The following is a 14,217-nucleotide window of genomic DNA, read 5'->3' on the forward strand; positions in this document are numbered from 1 at the left end:
AATTTACAGCTAATTTTCATGAAAAACTATATTAGGATAGAACTTAAATTGTGTAAAATTTTTAATGTATTAACATATTTTTCTTTTCTCTTTTTAATTACAGTAAATTTTGCCGTACAATCGGCTTTTTCGACTTGTCATTGCGGAGCAGCCAATCAGTGGAAGTGTAATGTAGCGCAACTCAAGTCAAGTATACTTAAATATATAAGTTTGTATGTATGTGAACCACTCAAGCATACAGTCAAATGGTAGATGAGTAAAGTCGACCACATTCGCCGACTGTTTCTCACTGTTGCTCATTCACTTCGAACAATATCTCAAGTAAAAGTGAAATTCTCAGTGCTATTATTTGGTGCATAACAAAATGAATAAGCAATCAGTAATGGATAAATAAATAGTGTCAATAAAATTGTATGCAAACTGTGTGGGCAACAAAATATAAAAAATAAGAGTTGCCAGTGAACCAGTAGAGTGAAGCGTTAATAGCAACAATAGCACAAGAAATACAAGTGGAAATGCAAATAAATAAATAAATGAAGTTACAGTGAGCTGATTATTTATGTGTATTTGTGTGTGTAGATGTATGTACATATCTAAAGGGGAGAATATTGTGCAATAGAGCAGAGCGCGCAATACATTAAAGCGAAAAAAGGCAATATCATAATAAAGCGATATCAACGCACACTTGCAAGTAAGTAAATATACCGGCATTCTTAATTCATAAAAATGTATGAATAATTACTTTTAAAAGTTCATAATAATTTTAAGAGTTTGAGTGTAATTAATATATTTTATACGTAACTTCTAAATTATTATCTGTGTGATGTTATTTTATTCATTGCAAAGATCATCACTATTATTTTTGAATTCAAAACGCTACAGTTGTGTGAAACAGTTGTGAAAAATTGATTTCGATTGCTTTTGAATGCAACGTGGACATACAAAAGCGTTTCATGGATCCGGAATATTATTTTTTTTTACTTTATCTTACATTCTAGATTCGGATATACCATAAACATATCTGACTCGCTAATCAATAGGTCGAAAACAGCTTTATTCAGTATCTAATTAACGCATCAATCGATTTTCTCCATTCTCAAAACAAACAAATTAGGTTTTTGTTAAGATATATACTTATAAGATATATAAGAGCATATGCATTAGTGGAGATCTTAAAATAACGCCAAGTCAGGCATCAAATGTCAAGGATCGAGCAAGGGTTTCTTGACGATACACGGATAAAGCTATTAGTACTGATGAACTTCATCAGAAGCACGTGGTGGTTCAGTGTTCAGAGAGTACGCAAAAGAGTAAGTGATTTTAGTGCGGGTGGTTTAACAGGCCTAGGTACGTCGTCAGAAGAATACTTTAACGAAATACGAAGAATATTTTAACGAATATGTAATAAATCGAGGGTAGAGAGAAGTAAAGACAGCAGAGATCGAGAAGCGGGTTACTTTCTATGCCAGGGTTTTTACGATTATAAAGCATTATACGCATAGTAAGCGCGGCTATTGCCAGACTTACTAACTGAATGCAAATGTTACAAACAAAATTTGTTCAAATAGCGTGTTTAATATAACATATTATGTAAAATATTATTTTTAAAACATGATCGTTCTTTTAATTAATTCGAATTAAATGTATACAAGGTGAACGTTGTTATTACTCCAATTCACTCATTTTACTCTAATAGCATGAAATGTGTCAGCATATAATATAGTTGCGGTAGCTTTAAGACTTTCTGAGGTCCGTACCTTTGAAGTCAGGGTCACGCCCACTCTTCAAAAGCCACATATGTATATATACTGGTACACAATGTATTAAAATTAATTTTTTTTAACTTAATTAGTGATTAAATTATGATTTTTTCGTGGGACCTGGATTACTCATGATGTATAGGAAATCGTCTATAAAATTCTCACAAAAAATCTCAGTTTTTATTAAAGTCATGGGTTGGATAGATATACTGATAGACAGACGGGCAGACATTTGGATAATAACTCATATGGTCACCCGGATAATTATGATATATATAACTCTCGCTAAGGTTTAGGTGTTACAAACAACCATTAAATGAACTAAAATGTTGTACATGATATTGTTCTATATATATATATGTAATAATATATATATATACATTCTATTTTTTTATATTAATAACATTAATATATGTATATGTATAAATAATTATGAAAAATAATAATTTTAAAATAATTTTTTAATTGTTTCTTTACAGGAAAATATTTGAAAAAAAGTTTAATAAACAAATAAATAAAGTCGTTCGAAAATCACATGCAATATAACCAAAACATAAATAATATTGAGGTAACAACAATAACTAACTACAAACAAAGTAGCAAAAATTTCGCCAACGAAAAGTGCAACTTTTCGATTTCTTTTGTCGAAAGCAAGCAGCGCTAATTAAACGGCAAAAACAAAGCAAACAAAAAAATCAATTTGCAACATGCCTCCCACAGCTTGTAAAGTGCCTACGAAGTTGTTGTGCAACAACCGTTAAGCGTAAAGCTAAGAAAGTGTGCAATAAACAAGCGTTTGCCGGATTTTTTGAGCGATACGCCTGACAACTACTACGCCCAGCAACCAGCGGTATCTAAGAAAAGTGATAATTAAAATTTTCAGCAAATAAAGAGGAAAGAAATAATAATAATAATACAAATAAAAAGCTGAGAAGTCATCAACCGCGTAGAGTCAAATGCATTAATTGCGTCGGCGTAATTGCAGCAATTGGCGCTTTAGTGCAGGCAATAATAACTCGTTGCAACAACATACGTGAGCATCGGCGACACTTTGCAACATAGCGCCTACTCATATTCGTCACAAACGCCGTCAAGCTTCTCCGATTGGTGTAACTTTTTGTCGCTTACAACGCGCGCGCGTGTTTAAGCGTATGTGTGTGCATGTAAGTTAGTGTATTTTTTAATTGTTGCGTGCCGTGCTGCTGTCGCACTGATTACCTTACCACACACTGTTGTCACAAGTTTTCGTTGTAATTTTACAAAAAGTCACCATTGTAATGGCCACATTTGCTTGAGGCAGATTGCGGAGCTGACGATCTTCCTTTTGGTGAGTATTGAAGCAATATAAAATTAAATGTTATACCAAAAAGTCTTAAAGAAACATTTACTTTAAATAAAAAGTGTAGCACAAGCACTACATCTCTTTTAAAAACACTTACTTCATAGCTTAAATGTAAATACAATTATTTCAGTCGCTTAGTCCGCTTTACATTTTGAAGACAAGAGATCTAAATATATCTCAAAAAGTATCTCATGCGTTCGTCGTTTTCGAAAAACTTTCAGATCTTGCAGATTGCAACATAACTTGGGCATAGTTAAAGAAATAATTATAAGTAGAAGTAAAAATAAAAGTATAAGTATAAGTATAAGTATAAGTATATATATAGGTATAAGTAAAAGTATAAGTATAAGTATAAGTATAAGTATAAGTATAAGTATAAGTATAAGTATAAGTATAAGTATAAGTATAAGTATAAGTATAAGTATAAGTATAAGTATAAGTATAAGTATAAGTATAAGTATAAGTATAAGTATAAGTATAAGTATAAGTATAAGTATAAGTATAAATATATATAAGTATAAGTATAACTAAGTATATAGGTACTAAAGTTATAGGCTAAAAGCTTTGAAGCTTTGTTCCACCTCTAGAAGGGGTCTAGCTTGAAATCAAGTTTCCGAAAGTTTCCAACTTATAAGAATATCACAAGTCATGTTGTTGTTGTAGCATTAGGCAATATTTTCAAAATATTTCTGAGATTAATGTCGTATACGGTTACGTCGTGCCGTGGGTTCGCGTACGGAAGTCATGAGGACGATAACTTTAAATAATGGAATAAGCTCGACCAAACTTATGGAAGAGGTTTTTATTTTACACTTCGATATCTTACACTTTTGGTACCATCCACACTGTTAAAAGATAAAAACGATTTTATAAGCATCTTTAATGCACAAATAAGCAGATTTGAACTGAGTTGTCATATTTAGCACAACGAACGAAAATTTAGCCTTATAACCAAAACTTTTCGACTTATTATTTAATTAATTTAGTACACGAGGAAATAATTAAGGTCATTGGCATATTAAAAGAGCTCATTTAGTAAACATAGAGGAGGGAGTTTCTACCAGAATAGGGAGATTACTTAAAACATTATCTTTAAATTATTATTTTCATTGTACTCAAAACTATTGATAAGCACTTAAGTACTTATAGAATATTAGATGTCTACGCTGTTCTTTTGCGTCAACTCTATTGGCCTCATTAACAAAACTTTTAGTTGACTTAAACTGGAAATTAGGTTAAGGGCTCAAAAGTGGACTGGCGTAATATTCAAGTTTTGTAATTTTAACACTCAACTTGTGCCATTAAGCAGCAAAGCCAGCAAAATCAAAAGCCGCATAAACCCATTTCTATTTCTTTTTTTTTTTATTGATTTTCGCAATATCGCTCAACTTTGCAATGGCAAGCAAATTTGTTAAGGTATAAACCATTTTGCACAGTAATAAAAGTTTCATAAAAATATTACAAATTTAATTAAGTAGACCCTCAATAAAGATATTTTTATGTTTGTGTGCCAGTTACCACATATAAACTAAAGCTATAGTAGGTGCGAAAAGTGCTTAGCTACTTGAATAGTTAAGCGCATTTATTAACATATTACTGTGCGCAGCTAAAGGGCTGTGATGTGTGGTCACCTAAAAATATATTCTAACAACTTAGTCTTTTCTATTTTTTTTATATATTTTTGTATTATTTGTGTATTTTTTATGTTCACTTTGGGCTGTAAATGAAAAACAGCTGGAAGGTGCTTGTCAGCTTTTTAGGCCACTGGGTTGTGCAGATTAATAGCTATATCCTGTTTTATTGGAAGTAGACGGATGGTAGTTAAACAAAATGTAATAAAAAATACTCGCTAAAAAATGTTTTTAATAATATCGTAAAATATTGGGAATGAAAAGCTACTGTTTTAACTAAACTTTTTTTTAGTGTATTACCCACTTTTTATTTTCGGTGAGACATTTTAGGTACTAATTAGAATAGTTTGTAAAAACTAAGCTGGAACACATTTTAAAATATTATAAACTCAATTCTGCTATTAACTATGAATTAAATGTTATTTTGGCGCCAAATTATAGATATAAGTCAACCAAGAAGGCTGTATTTAAAAGACTTATGCGACCAACTCGCGTCTATTTATTTCAAAAGATTGCAAATTAAAACGTCAAAAATACAACACCTAAAGTTATAATATTATTATCATATTATAGGATATAATTGGAAGCTACTTAAAATATTACAACATTGAGTTTCAAAAATAATTTAATTTAATTTTAATTTAATAACTATAAGCGTAGAGACCTTCATGGGACATAACTTTAAGCATGACAATTACACCATGGTTAATATAATATCCACCACAAAAGAAAATTATTCAAAGTTATGTAAATTTCACACCACAAGCTGTGACTGTTAATGTTTAAGCGCAGTTAATAACCACTAATAGTCATGAGTTCAAATTTAAAAATGTTAAATGTTTTGAATCTTTAAAAATGTTTGCTATTGATTTGAAATAAAAATAAAAAACTTCTAAGGTTGCCACGTGTGAGTTAAAAATATAGATATGATAAGAACACACAACAATATAGTTATCAAACTGTAGAGGTGTACAACAAACTTATATATCAATATAATTTTTTGTAGAGTTGCAACCTATTAATTTTCCAATTAATTTAAACCGATAATATTTTTAATAAAATAGGAATTACAAACACTTACAAAGTTTAATACCCATATTGTAGTATGGGTATTAAACTTTGTAAGCCTAAAAAATTACAGTTAAATATATTTTTAAGCAGTGCTGCTGCACTTTGACTTACAAACAATTTAATTCTATACAATTTTATTGATAAAAAAAAACTGTAATATAGATATCAAATTGGAAAGGTGAAAGGAAGCTAGTAATTAAGAATACTTGTTCAGACTGGTTGCCACCTATTTGAAAATGTTAATTCGGTAGAATCGGTAAGATAAAAGAAAAATGGTAATATGGATATGAAATGAAAGGGTCTTGGGTAAGCTTTTAGTTGAAAATATTTTCGAGCAGGGCTGCCACTTAGTTACAAATATGAATTTGATAAAATCGAAAAAATAAATAAATTATTAAAATTTATGAACATATGTAGGTAACAAACTAAGTAGGTTTATATTCGAAGATATTTTCGAATACTAATCTATATAAAAATTTTAATACGGCCAATAGTTTCGAACAGTGGCATTCTTCTTCTTCTTTCTGGTAAAAAACTTTAGTAAGATTAATTAAATTTTAATTAGAAAAATATAATAAGGTAAACGAACTGTTGTAGTGTGGGTATCAAAATAAGAATGCTAACAAGGTTTTTAATGAAAATATTTCGGAGTAGAGTTGACACCTGTTTAAACGTTTTCATTCAAATTGATAAAATATTGTATATGGAATATTATAATTTTTATCGTATTTATATTTTTTGAAAAGTTGTAATTTTTTGAAAGTTATAAAGCAATACATTTCACGAGAAAAAGAAGCGTCGTAATATGTTGTAAAGCTGAGGAGATTTGAAAAAGTGTGCAATTGATAATAAAATTTAAAGAGAGTTGCCACCGGTTTCAAAATTTAGTTCAATTGAAAGTTCAAAATGAGCGAAAGTTGAAAATAATGTAAAGAAAAGTTGCCACCTATTTTTAAAAAGCAAAAAATGTGTTATTTTAATACTAGGGAAAAATTAATGGTATGCGAGAAGTCTGAAGGCTAAATATAATTGTGAGAAGAGTTGCCAACCTTTTTGTAATACACAATTTATTTTATATATACAAAGAAAAAAAGTATTTATTATTGAAGTATAAGTAAAGTTGCTTTGATAGCCATTGTAAACTAACAAATTAACATATGTAGTAATAAAACAACAACTATACACACAAACCAATAGCTTGTATCACCATTAAGTGTTACATGAAATTTCAAATTATTTCCAAATGAAAATTCTACCAACAAAAAATGCTAATAAAAATTGTAAAAATCTTACAAAAACACATTTACATACATAATCACCAGTTACATAGTCGCTTCGAATCGCTTGAATTTCTACAGTGTTAAATGCATTTTATTGTAAGTTGTTGTCATTTAGCTGGTGACATCGAGCAGAATAATTGCACACAAGGCGGAAGACAGAGCTCGAAACACAAAATCCAAAATTAAGAAAATAAAGAAAAACGAATGGTGAGGCGTGTTGTGGCAGTTAGCTAGCTTCAAATTACCAGCGCTACTGACATAACTCATGAACAAACAACAACAAACACATAAAAATCCGTAAAAATATTACATTTAAGTGTCGTTTCGAAAATTAAATAACACTGCATAATAGTTAAGGTATGCACAACTACTTAGTATATACATACCAACATACATATATATACGCAATTACATAGATAAATAAGTGCATAATGGGTGGTGCTATTGCACATAAATAACTGAAACACTATGTGATATACGCATGTGTCACAGCTTATATGACAGCAACTGCAATATTTCGTCATAATTTAGCGACTATCGGCGTGCAACAACGATTCCGCACCGCCCCCGCTTGTCATGTCATTGACTTAAACGTTAACGTAATTTTATTATGCGCAGGCGCATGACACTCGCCGCATACTTTATGATGCGCACGCACATACAACGCGTCTAGACCGAATAATATGCATGCAACAACAACAATAGCGCCCAACAATATCAGCAATCGTTTGCAATTGAATGGCAGACAATAAAAATTGCCAGTAGCCCACCGATGCGCCACATAAAAGCTAAAATGTCAAAGCAATAAAATTTTGTAGTGATGTTTTTTTTTATTGTACCACACACATAAATATATTGAAACCGACGAACACACACGAATATGGTGGTGCGCTGTAGTTAGTGAAAGGTGGAGATGGAAAAGCGCAGATTGCTGGAGAGCGCTGCTGCAGCTGTTGCGTGTGGCGGCGTTGACACATGTGGCATGCAACATTGCGCTATTAAAATTTTCCACATTGGCAAACAGCAATGTTGGCGTAATTATGTTGCTTTACATTTGTTGGTGCATAAATCGTTGGCTTCGGCCATGTGTCGTATTTGTTGTCATCGTTTAAATGTTGCACTACATTTTAAGTGTTGCTGTTGTTGTGATATGATGTAATATGATGAAAACTGAAGTGACACTCATTATGGTGATTCCATAAACACATAACTCTTGCTTTCCTTAAACCGGTAGTTGTTATTGCATTGTATAACTAAAAGTTTTACATAATAAGCTGAAGGTGGTAAAGGTGCGGCAACAGTTCGATTGGAAAGTGGCTTGAAATGATAAGCAATCAAACACTGTTACGAAAATATCATACCTTGACATCTACAGCAATGCAATGCATTTTTGTTTTGCGTTTGAGATTATGTCCCACTTTGAGGTTCTGTAGTATTTTGAGATTATGTGCTACATAAATTTCATATGACAGCTATTCATACACAACTGACTCACAAAACTGTCGAATTGAAGTCAAAATCACTGTATTATACAAAGTGAAAAATGGCATAAGCACATACGAGTATACCACAGATATTCCAATTATGTAAAACTTTACGACTATTAGTCTCATTAAAAACTTATTCCCGAGTAAAATGAACTGCGATAGTACAATAATAAGTACTACAAAATACGATTTTCGACTTTGAAGATATTATTCTTGTAGTCAATACCCATGAGAATAAACGAAAAAGATTATATAACCATAGATTTACAGTGGAATTTTTAAGAGTTGTAGTAAAATAATCTGATATTGTCCGAACAAGCTTTTTAAAATGATGAAAGAAGCATTTGGAAATAATCTTCAAACTTCAATAGCCCAACCTTCTTAGAAAACCGCTGCAGCAGGGGTAACAGTAGTTTGAAGTTCGAAGCTGGACTCAAAGGCAACTCCGCTACGAACGTTAGTACTATTTTTGAGTAGCTTTTTTGGCAAACCTGGGAATGTTTTCAGTCATAAAACCATATCAGTCGTTTTTGGCCGACTTCAAACTAGTCTTAATCTCTCTATTTGTCGGATAACATTTAGACGTATATCACGAGTTGGAGAAAGAGTTGTAAGTGATAATTATATAAATATGTATATGCAATTTACCTTATTAAAGAAGAAAGACGTTAACTTCAGCTGCTTTGAAGCTATAAATAAATAAATAAATAAAATTATATATAAATGATCAGCGTAATGAGCTGAGTCGATACAACCTCGTCCGGCTGTTTGTCTGTCTACATATATGCGAACTAGTCACTCAATTATTGAGATATCGAACTTGCACCCGTCCTTTTCTCAACCAGAAGCTGCTCATTTGTCGAAACGGCCGATATTGGACAACTATAGCATATAGCTGCCATACAAACTGAGCGATCAAGAAATTTGGCATAAATTATTATCCAAGACATCGTAAAAATCTCCGAAGAAATTGTTGAGATCACTAAATCTGAACTGAAGTAATCGTCAAAGCCTCAGCAATGATAAAGACTAGACTAAAATAAGCCTTTAAGATATTTGTAGACCTCGGCTGTTCTGGTGAGACGATTGAATTGAAAATCCTTAGAGCCACCAATCATCACTGACATTCTAAAATATAATTTCTTAATAGTAACTTACTTGTTATAATGCTTTTTCATAGCTTAAATATCTTCTTCATTCTTCTTTACGTTTCCTCAAAATTACCACCAAAGTCCGTTTTAAGTACAGCGACTTGGTAGGTCCGCATCAACGCTGCTCATTTGTATGTATTTACGTATGCACCGCGTGTACTTTACTTGTACTTAATGCTTTACGATGCGCAATGAAAAGCGAATTTTAATGCGCTAAATTACGAATTAATAGTCAACACCCAGCTGCAAAAGTATTCGTCTACACGGATATTAAGCTCACGCCTTGCATGATTTTCGTCTAAGCGGAAAATAAAAATGCAGTTTCTAGGTATTGCTGCTTTAAAAATAATTTTTTTTTTAAATTTTTAATGCTCGAAACGAAATTGAAAGTTTTTTCTAAAATTAAAAATGTGATGTAGAAAATATTTCGCATGAAAAATTCCCGCTGTGAGGTGTTGGGTGAATGAGCTTCAGCAAAAACGTGTATTTATTTGTGCGTCACATATGTACAAGTATGTATGTGTATATATGAGTATGCAGTTATTTTATTGAATTGTAAAAGCTATTCGCACATAGGTATTATGCTTTTATCAATGGTGTATCATCACACCTACACAGTAGTATTTCTTGGCAAATTTCACTTGCTATAATGCTGTTATATAAATTCGCCAAATCTCCAAAACTCCTACTAAAAGTCTGCTACTTTAAGTACAATTGTCGGCGTCACCGCAAGCGCTGAATACACAGGCAATAAGAAAGTTCCCTCAACCGATCTGGTACTTTCAATTCTACAAACGCCCGTCAGCCAAGCATCAACGAGTGTACACCTGAGTGCCCAGTGGTATTTTCATGTTTTTTTTTTGTTGTTTTACTTGCACTCAAGTGTCAAAAGCTTATTGGTTAATTTTCACTTAAAACTGTCAAAGTGTCAAAAACATGTCTGGCTGGGAGGAGAACAAAAGGCGGCTAAGCGCGATTTTTGCTACTTTAACTGTAATGTATGTACATTTATATAGATACTATATTATAAATATATATATATAATTTTTTGTAGTGTATATGTGTTATATATATACGTATAACACTATGTATATGTATGTATATGGTATATATATATATATGTATATGTACATTCAGCATTCCAACGCTTTTCACTTTTGCCTTCACCGCATCACGTGCGCACAAATTATTTATAAATGGCAGTATATATAAATACATATATATTTTATAATATATACTTAAATACATACATATTAAGGTGTGCCACTTTAAACAAATTTTTTTCGATTCTGAAAACGTTATATAATTTTGCCACGAAGTTTGTAACACCACACGTCAAAGACCCTATAAAATATTATATATACTTAAATGATCAGCTGACGCATTGAGTTGATTTATGTTAGCCATGCCCGTCTGTATATACGTGAATTAGCCCCTCAGTTTTTGAGATATCGATCTGAAATTTTGCACACATCCTTCCCAAGAAGCTGTTTATTTGTCGGAACCGCCAATATCGGATTACTAGTGATCGGAATGAAGTTCTTGTAAGAAAGATTTTGTATTTGTAAAGAGCATTATAGCTTCGGTAAACCGAAGTTGATGTTTTTTCTTACTTTTGTAGTATGACATTTGGGCATTGTAAATTTCAACTGAAAAATGGATAGAAATTGAAGGCCCTACATAAAAAAAATATAAAAGTCATAATTCATTCACACAACTTTAAATTTGCACATCTTCAGAATGGTTCACTGTATAAAAAAATGTATCATAGTTCTATACATAGATCGTTCAATTACCAGTCAGAAGCGTTTTCCAGTTTATTTTTACAAAGCTCAAATGTCAAGCTACAAAATAGGACATAAAAAATGTTACCCATTCAATAACTGAAAATTGAGAAGTTAGAGATGCCTCTTATCTTAATAAAAAAAAAAATTAAAATTTAAGAGACTTCCTGTTACCTTCTTAACAGTGGTTTGCTGATTCTTTAGTTGAAAAAAGTTGCCTAAAATGACACACCCTAATACATACCTGTCGCCACTAATGAGTCGTTTAACAGCCGATCAAATGGTCAGTAGTCGCCAGCCGTTTAAGCTCTTAAACAAACTCTTCATTGTCATCTGCGCATCAAAGCGCAGCAGCTCATGACCGACACACCGCAAAAGATGAGGCATTCACTAACAACAACAACTAGGTGATTATTTACGGCATACATAATTGTTTTGATCGGCACTTGTACGTCTTTTTAATTGTGTCAATTGTGTGCTGAAGTGTGGCGCGCGGCGACAAATGAAGTGCGCAGAAATAATTGCTTTTAAAATGGAGAATTAAAGCGTTTTGTGTTGTCGTGCCATTGTTTATATTGTTATAGTTTTTTCCTATATGCCGCAAATAGTTGGCGGCTAATGATGCACACTTAAGGCAGCATTGTATGGAGCGTGTGAAATAAAAGTGTGCGTACATATGTATGTACATAAGTATATATGTTTACATATTTATATTAATAATTATTTTTTGTGACTTACAAAATATTTTAGCTTGTCCCGCGATTAACTCCTTTTATGTCATATTTAACTAATTAGTTATAGATATGCTTTATGTACATAATCTCGTTCAAATATATAAATCCTTTTTCATTCACATGCTTTACGCTGAGCTTTTTTCCCGACTTTTGCACGTGACTCTATGTTACATAGTTAGTTTTCTATATGAAATCCATGCTTAAGTGAACACTATCTACGCATTAACACAATACTCAAATATTTAGTCTCAATATCCTAAGGTACTTCAGTGCGACCTAAATTTATTTTATTGCATGTGAGTTGTGATGATGACTTGTTAACGCCATTTTGTTATTTTTCATGAACTTTAGAGAAACTAAAAATTTTTTTGTTAAAGCAAAACAATTATTTTGATAACAAGTTTCAAATAAAAGGAGAAACGTAATTAAATAACAAGTATAGAATGGTAAAATTCAAGCAGCGTCGAGGGTGAAGTCCTCACAAATATCGAGCAAGAAATATTTATAAAATAAATAAAATCATTTATAAAATGTAAGGAAGAACTAGTTCGGGTACCATAGCTCCTAAAATCTTTGCGAGTATTGCGAGTGGTTCCTCATAAATTACACTATGCACTTAGTCAAAAAACCATGCTAAATTTTCTGAAGATATCTCGTCAAATTAATAAGTTTTCCATGCAAACACTTGATTTCGATCGCTCATATTGTATGGCAGCTGTATGCTATAGTGGTCTGATATCGCTTCCGACCAATGAGCCGCTTCTTAGAGAAAAAGAACGTGTGCAAAATTTCAGGACGATATTTCCGAAATACTAGTTCGTTGATATACACACTAACAGACAGACGGATATGGCTAAATTGACTCAGCAAGTTATGCCGATTTTTTAAATATATATTTCATAGGGTCTCCGACGTTTCTTTTAAGTTGTTACAAACTTTGTGACAGACTTAATATATCCTATTCTAGGTATAAAAAGGGTGTCAAATTTTTCGTTGAACAAAATTAAGAATCCTTTGTAAGAAATTTTTTATGATATCATATATAATGATTTTTACAAACCTAACCACTTTAACACCAACCACTTATCATCTCATATATCAATACTGAACGTCTGGACGATTAATATATTATTTAGTTTTGGATCTTTGTGAAGATATAGACCAATCTCTTATATTTTGGGGGAAACAATTAACAAACTTGCAAAACTAATTTCACAACTATTTGTGCTGAATTATAAAACTTTTAACACTGAACTTAATTTCCACCCACCAGCGCAAAGTTTTCCTACAGGGTAGCGTGTGAAATGTGCGCGCGTTTATAAACAATTGGTGGCGTGCTAAGCGCGCGTGGCAAACGGAAACGAATTGATTACTAAATAACTGTTATTATTTGTGGCAAAATGATTTTATTTTTCCTTTGCAAATATTTAACCTTTGCTGTATAGCTCTACTGCGTGTGTTTGTTGCTGCTAAATATTACTGCAATACTCGTATTCAATTGCAATTTCTTTACTCTGGCTGGCAAATCGACGCAATATTGTATTTGTATGTCGCATGGCTCTCGGCTGCTGCAGGTATAGATACAAATGTATATATTCATATAACATATATATATGTATATATGTTTGGTCAAAAGCAAGTTCGCTGCTTATGTCTTTTATTAAAAAATCATTCATACATTTGTTTGCGTGTGTGTGTTGGCGTTTTCTTGCGCATACAAAGGCGATTTGTACGCTTTTTACGCCATTCACGCTTCTGTTATGCTTGTCGGCATGATTGTTACGTGGGATAATGGGAAATTATTGATGATGTGCAATTTTCACCAATCACTATCACCGGCATCAGCAGCAGCAGACTCAACACCGGTGCGTGCGTACGCTACGTTTTACAAATACAATTATGTATTTGTGCAAATAAGGAAAATGTAAATAAATAATAAGTAAATATAAAGCGGCGTGAAGTATTTAACGGTCTTAT

The 14,217-nt window shown here is 32.0% G+C and overlaps 1 protein-coding gene across 1 annotated transcript in view; it reads left to right on the plus strand.

The window, feature by feature from the left end:
- Sb (serine proteinase stubble) overlaps window positions 1–14,217 on the plus strand; it is a 69,410-nt gene that overhangs the window by 23,727 nt on the left and 31,466 nt on the right. Inside the window, exons 2-3 of the mRNA XM_036373090.2 lie at window positions 104–691; window positions 2,240–3,087. The gene's annotated coding sequence lies outside the window, so the exon portion shown is untranslated. The remainder of the gene's footprint in view (window positions 1–103; window positions 692–2,239; window positions 3,088–14,217) is intronic.

This window comes from Bactrocera oleae, chromosome 2 (genome assembly GCF_042242935.1).
Source record: "Bactrocera oleae isolate idBacOlea1 chromosome 2, idBacOlea1, whole genome shotgun sequence".
Taxonomy (NCBI): domain Eukaryota; kingdom Metazoa; phylum Arthropoda; class Insecta; order Diptera; family Tephritidae; genus Bactrocera; species Bactrocera oleae.